Source organism: Galleria mellonella, unplaced genomic scaffold (genome assembly GCF_026898425.1).
Source record: "Galleria mellonella isolate WM207_F2 unplaced genomic scaffold, CSIRO_AGI_GalMel_v1 utg96, whole genome shotgun sequence".
In the NCBI taxonomy this organism is placed as follows: domain Eukaryota; kingdom Metazoa; phylum Arthropoda; class Insecta; order Lepidoptera; family Pyralidae; genus Galleria; species Galleria mellonella.
In genome coordinates this window covers 1,124,344-1,139,276 of record NW_026442179.1, presented here as the reverse complement: position 1 = coordinate 1,139,276, position 14,933 = coordinate 1,124,344, and the positions used below count along the sequence as shown (strand labels likewise).

The 14,933-nt window shown below is 31.7% G+C and overlaps 1 protein-coding gene across 5 annotated transcripts in view; it reads right to left on the bottom strand.

Annotated features, from left to right (window-relative positions):
* Positions 1–14,933, bottom strand: part of LOC113509169 (CD151 antigen) — a 240,211-nt gene that overhangs the window by 34,017 nt on the left and 191,261 nt on the right. For 4 of the 5 annotated variants that reach the window (XM_052902805.1, XM_052902809.1, XM_052902804.1 and 1 more), the window contains one exon: positions 1,358–1,382. The exons of the other annotated variant lie outside the window; for it this stretch is intronic. The gene's annotated coding sequence lies outside the window, so the exon portion shown is untranslated. The remainder of the gene's footprint in view (positions 1–1,357; positions 1,383–14,933) is intronic. 5 annotated transcript variants of the gene reach the window in all.

Genomic DNA, 14,933 nt, shown 5'->3' with positions numbered 1-14,933 from the left:
ACCATTGAGTTCCTTTAGTCGTCTTTATGACATTCACGGTAAAGGAGGCAGACTTACATATAATATATTGCTATATTTATTTTCGTAAAAAGCACGTCATGCACGTATGTTAATTCTGAAAACGTTTTAGTTCCATCAATATGACAGTCATCATTATTATCATTATTGAAAATCAGAAAAATTTAATGGATTCCAACTTATTCAGCAGAATAATTATGTGCATATCGATTTCTACGTTCACCAAAACGGAAACAGTTGGCAGTTTTTTACGATACTTGGAATGGCAAATACAGTGATCGCCTATCAGATGGAAAGTGGTAGCCGTAACCTATAAACTTGAACAGCATCATGGATATACAGAATACACTGTAATATCCATGGTACTGTTAAATTTTTTATACTATTATGGTGGCAAACAAGCACACGGCCGGTCTGATGATAAACAGGGTAACCGTAGCCTATAAACGCTTGTAACACCAGGGATATCAAGCGCGTGCTGTTGTAGGGAAAGCCTCGGCAGGAAAAGTCAAGCGTTGCAAATTTAACAAATATTTGCAAATCTGACAAACATCATTAACATTCGTGAGCATATAGATTTATTCCACTAATTATTATTTTACCTTTCAATTAGTATTAACTATACATTGGTAATATAGATAATGATCTGATATCTATATATTGGGTTTCTCTAGACATTGATGATGGAAAAAAGGTTATCACCCATTTCAATATCGTCCATATCGGTCGGATATCTATTTTCGAATATGTTAAAAGTCTGTTATCCAATATATTTTTTTGGATAACAGACTTAATATATTCGTTATTAGACCAGTATATATATATATTGTAACTAAAATATATAGAGATTGCTTTATATTACCCATCCTTAGTATTAATACAACAACCGTCACCGCTACTATCACCATTTTATTATACAAGAGGCTTCACATATTAATCTTCAGGAGCGACAATGAATTATGGGTACGATGGTCACTTGTATTATCTATTGACATTTATCTATAGGTGGCAGTAATCACTTTTCATTAGATATGTCGTTATTTATTTTTACGAAAAGAAAATATATAGAACATACTGGTTAAATAGTTAAAAGAAGATACTCTTTAAAAGAACAACAAAGAGAAGGCATTAGGCTCGGTGCGACTCCGAAAGGCTTATCCGGTTAAAACGTATTCATATCATTAAAACCTCGACCTTCTGAGCGAGTTTCCATGTTAGTTTGGCTGTGCAGTGTCTAACTTTGAAAGCGTCTGAATAGATCCAAAGAGTTTGTATTGTGGAGGATTCTTCCAAAAGCTGACCCCGTTTGGATATAGAATGACATTTAGCCAGTACTGACCTGTGTTTGCTTTGGTTTCAGATATCTGTAACAAAAAATGTTTAATTATAGTAGTTAATTTTATAAGTACATACTCGTATAATATAAATAAAGCCTTTATTCCAATCAGTAAATCATTTATTTAATTTGTGATAGTTTGTAAAAGTATATTGATAAGTTATTTATTACTGTACTCTCTTATTATCTGAACATAGGCTTGAGGGATTTAGCCAGTAGTTGCCACGCTTGGCAGGAGGGTTGGCAACTGCAGTTAGGTTTGGTTGATGTTTTAAGAGGAATTCTGCTGTCCATTTCTCGACAGTTAAATTTCTTTAGTCGCTTCTTACGACACCCACGGGATAGGAATGGGTTACGAATTCAGGGACGTATAAAATACATGTATCTAAAAATAAGATTTTATTATACATACATCTTGTGAGAACTTTATGTCAGTTAATCATCCATCAAGATAAACCGATCGAGCCTAAATTCCGTCAACTTTGTGCTTTTACAGTTACATTGTTTTATTACAAAGTTCCACGATTGTTTTTAGCTTCAACATCGGTTGAAGGAATTACTATTGGTATAATTATTACTCACATTACATTTCTATCTCACCGATATTGCATAATATACGTAACTTTTTTGAGAACGCAAAAGTCAATACACATGTTAAATTTCAGTTTATTGGATGCCCGTAAACATTCGAAAATTGGATTACAAATGAACCGGAAAAAAGGACGGAAAGACAAACGAGAGCAGCAAGTAATATAATAGTTTGTAATACATGTATACATATATACCCATGCTCATGGTTGTAATAATAATTTCTCTAAGTTTAGGTACTTATACAATATATACTACTTTTAAAACTTATGAATTTACCTATTGCTGTAGAAACAATTGTCGGAAACGACAAACATATTAAGTCACTAAATTCTTGACGTCCAGTTTAATATAAATACACTTACATAACGTTTAAAATTTTATTGACACGATACGTGTCGAAAAGTGCATGCTCACCTCCTAAACTTATTACTATAATAGTAGAATATAGAAAATATATATATATATATATATATATATATATATATATATATATATATATATATATATTCCTTTATTATTATGTATATATTATTTATTCTGTATAAATATAGGTACATTATTAATAATTAATTCACTATTCACCCTAAAGGTTGACTGGTAGAGAATGCTATTGGCATTTAGTCCGCGTTTTGTACCATATTTTCTTTTGGTCAAATAAAGTAAGTATTTAAATAAATAAATATGTACAATACTCCGATATACCTACGTACATTTCCGAATATACTTTTGTATTGAACAATTAGTCGAACATTCCATCCTCAGGCAGATGTTCAAAAGTTTACCCGCGCTCCATGTTGTTGTTACCTACATAGACTAAAGCTGAAGTTTGTGTTTAGTAATTTACAAGGCATGTAGTTGAATATATAAAACATAAAATTAACGAACAGAGTCTTACTCTTATACAAATGATTTAATGTCAACTATAAAACGTTGGTAAAAAACAAGATAATAAAAACTTTGCGCAAACAGTTTAATAGCGTCGGATTCGACGTTCGAATTGAGCCTGAGGGAGGGATAAACATATGAACTAAATTATATAGATACGATCCAGCATGTTCATTTGTAACTAGCGTAAGTACTATTAATGGTAAATAGTAGATCTAATTATTTAGCGTTCCATTGTTTCTGCCTACCCTAATAGGTGATAGGCGTGACAGATATGTATGTATGTATGTATGTATGTAATATAATTATTTACCTAACTTGCTGTATTTCGCTGCAACGTTCATGGTCGTATTGCGATGTTGGATAGCGTTTAATATATCTCAATAAATGAACTATTAAATGCAAGACGAATTTTATAAATCTGACTGGCAGTTCCTGAGATTAGTGTGTTCAAATAAACTCTTCTACTTTATTATTTTAAAACACCTAGATTGCATCAAACTTTAGCAATACAGCTAAGTTTGATATAGAGCATACAGATAATTAACACACGTTTACATTTATCGTAAATAGTTTATTAAGGTGATGTTAACTTGACAAAATACAATCTATATCCCGTGGCTTTGTCTGCGTAATGTAGGCCAAAAATAAATTGTGTGTTAATTTAGGATATAACGACATCGAACATCATTTGCCGAAAATTTATTTTAATTAAAAAATGGGCGAGTCTATCGCTATCTTTCGAACTATCATTGCTCTATTTTCCTATGCTTAAAAATTTAGTCAATAAATTGATAAAGTTGTGATGTCAGATAGAATAGAATTAATAGTCTTTCTTAGGGTTTTATTACTACACTCTTGGATTACATATAAATTGATTTAAAAATTTGTAAAAAATTAGGATGATCAATAAAATACTAGTACACGTGTGAAAATATCGTACTTTTATGAAATCGAAATGTAGTAGCGAAAATCTCTATATAGATGCTACGTCGAAGCCTTTAGGAGCTTCCATTTTATACAGCACAGTGAGTAGTGCAGTATTTCGTTTTATTTGGACACGTACAGTTCTGTTCAGCTTCTCTAGAACAATAGGTTTATGAGGCTTCCACTTTATACCTATTCTATTTTTCCTTTTTCATATATGTTGAAAGCAAGCGAAACAATCTGGTCTCATGTTTGTACAGTTTTACTAATATTTGCCTCAAGGTATTATATACACACATTTTATTATACATATATATACACCGTGTAGTCCCGGCATAGAAGAGGCCATTCCTACCATTTCCATGAATGTCGTAAGAGGCAACTAAGGGAACTTAATCGTCGAGGGATGGGCAACAACGTCTCTTCTAAAACATGAACAAATTCTAACTGCGGTTGCCAACCTGTCTGCCAAGCGTGACAACTACTAGCATAATCTTCCTTACGGGGGAGGCTTATGTTCAGCAATGGACAAATTACGGCTGATATGATGATGATGATTATATATTTTAAAAAGAGTTCTGATTTATCTCTGAAAATCGAAATATTGTTCGTTAATTAAATCAACATACCAGAGTATAAATATAACGCTTTAAAATAAAAATAAATATATTTATAAATAATATATACCTATGACATAAGCATATTATGTGTATACCAAATAATTTGTTTGTAAATAGATGGAATGAAAAGATTACAGACGCGAATAATGGACAAACATGTCGCGTCAAAATCCGGCGCTCAAATGATAATTATGTAGGCATAGTATCTAGATAAATAATGTTACTCTGTAATATTCTCATCAGTTCGCGCCAAAATATTATAGTAGACAGTGATTAATACGAAATGACAAGATACAGAAAAAAAAAACATTTTCTAAAATTAAATAATAAAAAAATACTTTTAAATAATCAATTATTTTTAAGAATATATGCGTATATTGTCATGTGATGATTACTTACTCTGTGGTTATAAGAAAATACACATTAGACGTTGTGTGTAGCGAAGTAAGGAACAACATACAAAACATAGGATAGTGATGAGTATTACTTTGTTATGTATTTATTTTCACATATATAAATGAAAATAAATACATTATATATATATATATATATATATATATATATATTCAGTGAAAGTATGTACGAGTTTATACTTATTTATAGAATATAGTTATAGAAAAAAAGCAAAGAAAAGAAATTTATTCAATGTATATTTATCATAATTTTGTGTGTACAATGATATTCAATGACTCGATCTCGATTTTTATACCAAGCAATAGGCAATTGAGTAAACAGGATAATCAGCGGAGCGCACAAAAGTATTCAGCGAAGCAAAACATATTGGAAAATATCTTGAGTTTTCATCTACATCATAATATATTGAATATATATTTTTCACCAAAACAATTATATAATCTTAATGTCGATAGAGTTCATGTGTATTTTTCACGCTAGCTTCTGCCCGCTATTGTGTACGCGTGTAGTTTACGACTGGATGGCATATCAAGATAAAACATACATCAAATTTAAAATTAGACCTTCAGAAACACAACTGGGAAAACTGCATTCAATTTGGTACAGTAGTTTTTGTGTGATATCGGAATATACATACAGATAGTTAGGTAGATAAAATTTCTAAAAAATATTGTATTGGCTTTGGCCGCCATATTAATATTTCTTAGATATCTCCCATATATAGACATTGTCTAGTAACAATTTTATTATATTAGTAAGATATATATATATATATATATATATATATATATATATATATATATATATATATCTAAACTATTTATAACCTATTTATTAAATCATACTTGATAACTGAATAGTTTCATTAGGTACGCTTTTGTATGCTACTTAAAATGGCAAACAAGCTGACGACCCACTTGATGGAAAGTAGTAGCCGTCGCCTATAGACACGAACAGCATACTTAGCATATACTTTACTTACATAGGTATGTGCCTTTTACGTAATGTCCAATAAATAAATATTTGTTTCTTTTTACTTTCACTGGTTCTTTAATAGATTTTATTATAAGACATATAAGCAGATTAATTAACCGCATAGTGTTATCAAAATTCAAAGAGTTCCTAATGGAAATACTACTCATATATGACCGCATTAAAGGCTAAGACAAATTAATTTTGTGGCTATATTTATAACATGGATTGCGACAATCCCGTGGTTTTCCGGGATAAGACAAAAAGCTAATAAAGACAAATCGACACAACTTCAGAAGGCCAAATGTTGGACACGAATTGATTAATATAATGTTGTCGACGGATAAATCCTTACTCATGCGCCCATAAGTCACCAATGCCGGCTGTCAACCGCATAGACACGTGCTATCGGCTACAAAAAATCATATTGACTTTTGTTCTTTCGAATACAGATAGAAATGTTTTTTTTTTTATACAACTTAAAATGGCAAACAAGCTGACGACCCACCTGATGGAAAGTGGTAACCGTCGCCTATAGACATGAGCAGTACCATGGACATAACAGAGTATACTGTTTCGCCCATGATACCCCCCATGCGTTGCCATTCCTGAGGACTCAGATGTTATTCCTCTGTACCTTGTAAATTCACGCCATATCCCATCGTTCAAACCGAAATACAACCATGTAACACAACTGCTTCACGGTAGAAACACGAATGGAGGAATGGACAGAGGTACCCAAGCAATCGATTTTTATACAGTCTCCCTCTGGTAGATATCAAGAGTTATCATGTATTATTTACTGCTTTATTTAATTATAAGAAAGTTTTATTAAAAAACTATTGGACTTAGTTAACGTTGTTTTACCTCCTATCGTCTTAATATATAGAATAGACAATTATACATGAGCAAACATCATGTATATTAAGATGTGCATTAGAATTAAGGTTATTCTGATATGATTCAATACTAGTAATACTGTAGTCAGATTAATATTTTACTGTGTTCAATTTTAGGAAGTGGAATCAATTTGGAGATGATAACAATATATCATTTAAGATATTTAATTTGTGTTTTCGCTTGGCGCGTGCCCAATTTTATGCGGAGAGATTTCGACAGCAATTCCATTGAACTTGCGGGGAATCAATCGTTATAACTTATTATTTATAATCAGCTTTACATTCTTATTACTTATTATCTTTTATGGTTTAACGTTGTCGGCATTGTTTGAAGTTTCCTTATAAAGGACATTTTACTTTGAAAATTATGTTATACAAAATTATATAAGTCTACTTAATGTTGTGTTGTTTTTGCAACTTTCTTAAGTAGGAGGTTCTTAATTAACAATTTTTTTTTGTTATATCATGCGATTACGCTATTTTGATCTCATTTTGATATGCGTATCTAAATTAAAATATTTTCAATATTAAGTATCTACGAAACATCTCGTCGTTTATCGGGGTGTGTGTGAATTCATAATTGAAAACTTTGTTTTTGCAGAGCAAAATGTACTTGTTGGTTGTTTTAAATTAATAATTTCACGATGTATATATATTATATAATGTGAATTTCCAATAAAATATTATAGATAGATACATTTTGTTGTTTCCTCCAACAGTACAGTTTACAATAGTAAACTTATTATAGATACAAACAATTACAAGAAATAATTACAGCGAGAAAACAATGGGCGACCTTATATAAAAGCGATCTCTTACAGGCAACCGTTGGATGGATTAAATGCATATGAAGATATAATAAATGCAATAATGTATAAATTATACTTCAAAATTTTATTCTAAGTCCGTAGTTTGTAATTAGATAGATAGATAGATAGACAATTTATTTGCATCACTTACAGCACACAAATTACAATAAAAAAAAAACATACACGTAATACACAGCAAAAGAGACAAAAGAATAAAAATAAAAAAAAAAACACAAATAAAAAAACAAAAATACAAAAACAAAATACATAATCTAACAATCTCCTTTGTTAACATTCCTTCATGCGTGTGCCATATTAACACAAAATGGTCACAGCTCAGTTTATTGCTTTGCCCTTAAAAGAGCAAAACACTGATATTCTGCTGTGGCCAAGAGTCAGTCGCGAAACTTTTCATTAAAAATTTACAATATAAATATACATATATATACACATATATACACATACATATACATACATATACACATACATACACATATATACACATACACATACACATACATATACATAAATAAACTGCATTGTATGCGTCCATTATATTTGCCTCCACTTGACATTATATTCTACATAAATAAATAAATAACAGATACCATTAGATGAGGGGTAGTCAGAGATCACTTTCTGTCACATTCAGATATTCAGGCAATAAATATTTCGGCTACGTACCTATTGGGTATTCCAATTTTTTGTTTATTAATTAAAAAGATTTTAAGTTTTTTTTTAAAAATGTGTTTACTATTAGACAATCTTATTGGGGGTGGTATATTATTCCAGCATTTCGTAGCTTGGTAGCGGAAACTTCCCTCAAACGCCACAGTTTTATGAGGACGCCCTGCTAATAAGTAGCGCGTGGGTCTTGTACTATATTTGTCATGGAATGAATTAAATTGTAATTTAGAATATAGATATTCCGGTCGCCGATACTTTAAGATGTCAAATACTGTACAAGCGAGATGAAAGTTTCTCCGAAAGGACATGTTTAAGGTGGAATAATTATTTAAATATGGCGTTACGTGCGTTCTAGGCGGAATATTGTGACAAAATCTAGTACATGCATTTTGTACTCGCTGTATAAGACGTTGAGTTTTAGAATGCAATCGAGGTCCATACACTAAATCGCCGTAATTCAATTTAGACAAGATCAATGATTCACAAAGAGTGACACGAACTTCCTCACTCAGAAGATTTCTAATTTGATATAGAACTCTTAGACGATAAAAGCAGCTTTGAACTAGTTTTAGAACATGAGTCTCAAAGCGTAGTTCACTATCGATTACTATTCCAAGATTCCTAGCTTCTTTAACATAGTCAATTCTTTCCCCGGAAATATATATGTTAGGATTCTGGCTAAATATAAATTTTACTTGTTTTTTAGATCCTAGAACCATGTATACAGATTTTTTGGGGTTTAACATCATTGCATTTTTAACCGACCAATTCGCAATACGTTCAAGATCCTCATTTAATTTTGAAACACTTCCTGAGACATTTCCGCGAGAAGCCGGGATATAAAGTTGAACATCATCTGCATAAATATGGTATTTGCAATGTTGTATCTGTTTTATAAGATCAGCACTATATAAAATAAACAGTAATGGACCGAGTATTGTGCCCTGAGGCACTCCGCGCGTGACTTCCGAAGAATCAGAAAACGCAGGTCTACCAGCTCTCCCCACCAATTTAACAGTCTGTCTACGATTATCGAGAAAACTCGTAAACCATCCGACTGACTGTTCGTCCAAACCGTAAAATGTCAATTTTGCCAGAAGTAGTGGAATACTGATACTGTCAAAAGCACGAGAGTAATCTAATAATGCTAGAAGTGATCCCTCTCCACTATCTTGACTCGTAAGAATATTGTCAACGACGTCCAATAAAGCGGAAACTGTACCTCTACCTTTGCGAAAGCCGGATTGCATCGCTGGTAAGATACAATTTTCCTCAACATACTTAGACAACTGGGTGTAAATAACTTTCTCCAGTATTTTCGACAAGTATGGAAGAACACTAACTGGACGCAAATCTTTTAGTTCTACTGGATTATCTACTTTCGGTATAGGAGTGACAATAGCCGATTTCCATAATTCGGGCACCGCGCTTGTTACGATAGACTTATTAATTATAGCCGTTATTATCGACAGTGTACGTGGCAGGGTCTGTAAGATCATGTCTCTCCCTATACCATCCACCCCACAAGCGTTGGACTTAATAGACAACAAGTACTTAGCTATTTCACTCTCGTCGGCCGGTTTAAGAGTGAGTGAAATATCACCATATCTGTGATACTCAAAATATGTCAGATCGGAAATAGACACAGACGAGGGGGCAGGCACGTTAATAAAAGAGTCATTGATTTCGTTCGGGTCATTGAAACGATCAGGTAAGCAGTCCTTTTTTTTATATTTATATTAATTTTATCCCTAATATTTCTCCAGAATAGTTTAGGATCGTCACACTTAGAATTAATTAAATGATTAAAATACGCTCTTTTTTCATAATAAATACTACTATTTACTAGCTTTTTACATTGTATATAATACTCCTTATGATTACCATTTTTAGATCTACGATATCTCTTAAATGCCTTATCGCGTAAATCCATCATATATTTAATAGTATTTGTTATCCACGGCAAAGATCGACCGTTTCTAATTTTGATCGTTTTTTCAGGAGCATGTTTGTTGTACAATGATAGGATTAACGAATTAAACGTATTCACCATAGAATCGACTGATGAGCAAAGCAACACGGATTCCCAGTTCATGGAATTTAAATCTTCAATAAACTCTGTCATATTCATATCTTTAATAGGTCTATACGTTATGGTCTTTGGTGTACTTTTGCTTTTTTTAATTGATAAGGTAGTGATAACCATAGCATGACCCAAGGAACCAGTGATGTTATTCACAGTTACGTCCTGCGCGTGTGCATTGGTACAAATAATGTCTAAAAGTGTCTCATTGTGTATAGAAAAGTGAGTTGGTTCAGTTACCACCTGTTTAAGATTCAAACACTGCAGAAACTGTTGAATTTTTTTAGTCTTCATATTATGAGCATCTGACATGTCAGCATTAAAGTCCCCAAGTAGGACAATGTAATCGTAATTAGAAAAGTATGTTACTGACTCCGTAACAGCATCAAGAAAAACATCAATGCCTACCCATTCTGGTCGATAAGCCGTTCCAATAATAACCCGTACTCCATTAAAGGTTACGTTTACCCACATTTGTTCGATATTTGCGACAGGATGCTGCACAACTCGCGCGCACAAACTGCGTTTGATGTAAAAAGCTACGCCACCGCCGCGTCCGCTACGCATGTGGCGCGGGCGCGGAACCGAGCGCAGTCTATACCCGGGCACGACTGGAGCACGCGCCTCTTCACCTTCGCGTAACCATGTTTCATTAATTGCAACAATATCAGCGTTATACCGGCTCATAGCTACAATAAAGTCATCTTGTCCGGTGCTTAAAGAGCCTGCATTATAAAGCCCTAATTTAAAAAACTTAGTGCTAAATATGAATGTGATATAATAAAATAATTAACCATATATAATTATAAATACCAATAAATAATAATAAACTCACACAAGTAACCCCAGAAATAGACATTTCATACATCTGATCATTAATAAAGTTTATGTTGATTGTGTATTGTTCGAAATCATTTACAAAGACAACCAAGTGACATTTAAAATAATCTCTTAAAAAGTGTGTTACGGTGGCAAACGTTATGAACACAAATTTTATAATACAAATAAAAGCAAACTTATAACAATGGACAGTTTGTGATAATAAATATAAATAATGAGTGACTACAAATAATCGTGTTCTATTGTTTTTCAACGGACGAACAAACGGAAGGCAAACCAAAAACACCTTCCAGGTCATCCTCCGAGTGAACTCGATATTTAACAGCATCACCCCCCGGATGCTTTCGAACATATACTTTCCCATTCCTTGTCCAATTTATTTTAGGTCTCTTATTAATTTTTTAGGGACGAAAAACATAGTATTACCACAACATATTTTGATTAACAAATAAATAATTTCTTACCTACAAATTATTTATTAATTCATTTTCAAACTTGATCTAGATGATCAACTTTGAAAGTAAGATTAAGTCATATTTAATTTCTTGCTTTTCAATTAATTAACGTGGCCTGAAACTTTTTGCTCTGAGAAGAAACAAAAAAAGGGAGTAGAAGGACAATCTTCGACGTCTCAGTATCACAAAAACCGTGGTTCACTTCGCTTGATAACGTTCAAGAAAATGTAACTGAAGTAGGTGTTGAGTCATGTTTAGTACAAAGGCGAGCTTACCGATAGAGGCAGGCTTAATCGAAAAATTCCTTTAAGCATTCCGCGAGAGCTTGCATGATTGAGGAGGCGCGTCTAGTCAAGTAATACCTGTCGATATATTTTGAAATACGCCTTTATAAATACTTCGTAACAATTCAAACGACGATTTCATTGGTTCGAATTCTGGAAATATTCAGACGAATGAAGCTATATTTATTCATTGACTTTATAAAGTTATCAATTTGTCTGATTTTCAATGATTGCAAATAACCTCTTTATTTAAATACGTTTGATTCGAAACTGTTTTTTTTACGTACACTGAATTAAAGAGGTAATATTTAAAATCATTCACAGTTGGGAAATATATAACGTATTGTACACACAAAGGTATTCTATAATAAAAGGTAAGTTGTAAATCTCCTATAAGAAGTCGGTAAATTGAAATGTAGAGCATGTGTCAAAAATAAGATGGAATAAATATTATTCAAATTTAAATTTAAATCATTTATTGCGATTTTTGTTTATCAATAAATATCTTACATAAGCATTTAATTACAATATTAATTAACGAGTAATATTATTACGGATTGGAATATGTTTCATCTATTTAATGATAGAAAATTGTGTACTTGCAACAGGTTAATTACCCCGTATCTTCTTCGTTTATTATCTCAATATTCGGAAATCAAATTCATGTAAATGTTAACAACATACTATATTTACTTAGGTTGATATAGGATTTTGACAATGTAACTATTTTATTTTGTAGTCTATACAATTCCTTAAATACTAATACTAATTATAAGTAATCTCCCAACGCACCACACCAAGACAGCGTACCCAAGATATTTATTTATTTATTTATTTATTGCATTCCATAATAATTAATTAATACATAATACATAATTATTACATAAGGTTTCAATTATGGACCCTGTTGGGTACAGCAAGTAGGAGAGAGGAGAGAGATACTGGCAGCATTACCTTTTTGGATTGCCAAACTTATCTTTTTGTAGTCTTAAATATATTAAATAAGTAGTTAATGATAATACAATGTTTCATATGAAGTTTAAACAATTTTCAATATAAGTAATATTTGAGGTCATAATTTTGCTTTTTTTATTTACTCGTACTCGAAGCATCTAATGTTTTGTTACCGTTTTCGATTCAACATAGTTGTGAAAACAATATTTGGGTGTTCAGTTTCATGATTAAAACAATTTATACTAGACTGTCTTGATTTGTGAACCGGACAATTGGCGTGATTGTGTTTCATACAAAAGATTTGAACGTTTCTGTGGGATCAATATAAAATTTTCAGTATTGGTTGCCAACAGTCTATAGTAACATTATTACGGCTATCTAAAATTATTGATTTTAAATTCTGAACCCTATTGTATTTATATTAAAAGCTATTTGACGCAAGTCTGTATTCGCCATTTAGTTCAGGATAAATTCGTAACATGTTCGCAGTTGTGGTTATCGGGGGCAGACGGTTGAGCACCCCTTTAAATATAAACTAGACGGGCGGCTTTCTTTATGTGTCCTTTAATTTTTTTTTGTTAGTTAAAGTTGTCACATTATTGTGGTATAAATATACAAATATAATATGTGATTGTTCTATGTTTATAAATGTGAAAGTATTTCTCTATTAAGTTGAAATTTTCAAAAATGCGTTATACAAGAAACCACTATTAAAGTTTTCTTAGATTTACGAGTAGCTGAGCATTGATAATTGGAAAGGACAAATATAATTATAAGATTAGCATTTCTTTCTTTGAAAACTAATGACGATAAAGAAGACTATAATGAATTGACAGTAGCGTTAATACATTTCATTTCGCGATCTTTTTTTCTATAATATGGAAAAGTGATTGAGTATTCAGGAAGAAGCCTCTAATGGTTAACATAATAGGTTTGCTGTTTGCTTATGACAATAAAGAAATAAGGAAAAACGTTTGGAAACAGTCTTGACGCCGCCACTGTTGGTTTTATGTGTTTTTCAAACTATTTATTTGTTGAAAATTATGAGGAAAACACAGTGTATTTCCAACATTTCCACAACGTTGTGAAGTTTTCTCTCTCGTTTTTTAAATTCTCCACGATTCTACCAAAGTTACGTTTGAAGTGTCTATAAAGTAATGACATAAACAACAACTGTCAACAAAACCAGCTCTAGTTACAAGTTACTCAGTAGTTACTATATTTCATAATGCTTATTGTTGTTTTGATGTATATATATATATATATATATATATATATATATATATATATATATATATATCTTATGTATTATATATGATTATTTCAATGTGTTACTATAATTGTCACATATTTTTCACCACATCTGCCCTTCATACGCTACCTAATGGTTAGCTGGTAGAGAATGCTATATGGCATTAAGCTCGCTATTAGTACAAAGTTTTATTGTGCAATAAAGAATAAATATATAAATAAATGAACAGTGTTAATGGTAATGACAGAATACAAATAAAACAAAAAAAAAAATCGAATAACACATTCTTTTATAACACGTATCTTGCTATTCGTTTATAAAAATAAATGCGAACAAAATGTAACGTAGTATTTGCAACCATCTAAATAAGTGTATAAATGAATAAAAATATTTATTTAACATCAGTTCTCGCTTTAGGTGATTAAACCTGTGTTGTAGGCAATTGTCTGAGAGTAGGTAATGTAATATAATCTAACGAGGGATGTGTTCAGTAAGTATGAATATACAATATACAGTTTAAGAAATTCCTTTGAGCGAATTCCGAATTTCACGATGTGAATAATTATATGTGTGTACTCTAATTTATTATATAAATATTATTTTCATTCATTATTGGCATGTGAATGTAGGTTAGTAACAATAAAGTAAAAAGGTTTAAAATACAATATTATTTTTCCTGCTGGGAAACAAATCCACTCTTTTAAAATAAGTTTAATAATTGAAGTCATAGATCATTATCATCATATCAGCTGTCAACAGTCCATTGTTGAGCATAAGTTTTGCTAGTAGTTGCCACGATTGGCAGGCAGGTTGGCGACAACAGTTAGGATATGGTGACGTTTTAAGAGGGACGCTGCTGCCCATTCCTCGACGGTTAAGTTCTTTTAGTCGTCTAAGTCTAAGGAAT